Source organism: Sinocyclocheilus grahami, unplaced genomic scaffold, assembly GCF_001515645.1.
Source record: "Sinocyclocheilus grahami isolate Dianchi unplaced genomic scaffold, SAMN03320097.WGS_v1.1 scaffold793.1, whole genome shotgun sequence".
In the NCBI taxonomy this organism is placed as follows: Eukaryota; Metazoa; Chordata; class Actinopteri; order Cypriniformes; family Cyprinidae; genus Sinocyclocheilus; species Sinocyclocheilus grahami.
Window position 1 is genome coordinate 35,913 of NW_015505972.1, and position 993 is coordinate 36,905.

Consider the following 993-nt stretch of genomic DNA (forward strand, 5'->3'; position numbering starts at 1 on the left):
GTTTTGTTTCAACATGTTCCAGCAGAGGATGTGCATCGGATATGAACAGACCAAGTTTTAATGTATATGTCTGACTCTTAAATAACTACTTAAACATCTGTGGTCCAATTATAATAATGAGACATTAGTAGTTATTATTAATCATTTTAGTTATAATACTGGTCGAGCTTTTGATGGCATCTTCAGATTATACACAATACTGGAGTGGTGCGGTTGTAAAGTTAAAGGCTTTTTCATGTGTTGTATCTGTTTCAACTCTAGGAGGCAGCACTCTAATATTACGAGCTGGCATTCTCATCTGGTGACTAAACAAAATCAGCTTTGTGCATAATTATCTTAATACATTAAGCTTAAATAGTCTCTTTCACTTTAAATCTCCTCCTATAAAACTCAGTAATGAGGCACTTAACCTCATCAGGATAACGCTTCTCCTGAGCAGCGCAGATCATGTTTGACAGTGACACTCATTGGTATGCTAGCAACTTCCAGGATTATCTTCATATTATAATAATACCACAACCTTGAAGGTCATCTCTATTCTAATGAACTGATACAGAAACATTGAAAGCTATTTATTTCTTACTGACCTACTAAATCAACTGCATATCGTTAATATTTGACCAGTAAGATGAAAATATAGGCAATATATTGATGTTTCTCACTAACAGCTGTTGAACGATATTAAAATGAGAATACTTGTAAAACCGAGGATGACAAAAGACCCAGCAGCTGGACATAATCTTTGATCCAGTGAACACTCTTCAACAGATGGGCTATAGTTTTGCTTTAAACTGTAGCATTATGAATATTCCTATAAATTAATTTCACATTTGATTCCTGTGTTGTTTCTGTTACTACTCTGAAAGTGACATAGAGAAGGCCATAAGATCTTCATCATTCAATTACATCTGTATTGTTATGTTAATAATTCACAAATCATAATCTCAAACTGAGTTAAAATTAGATATGATTAATACAATTTAAAATAAAAAA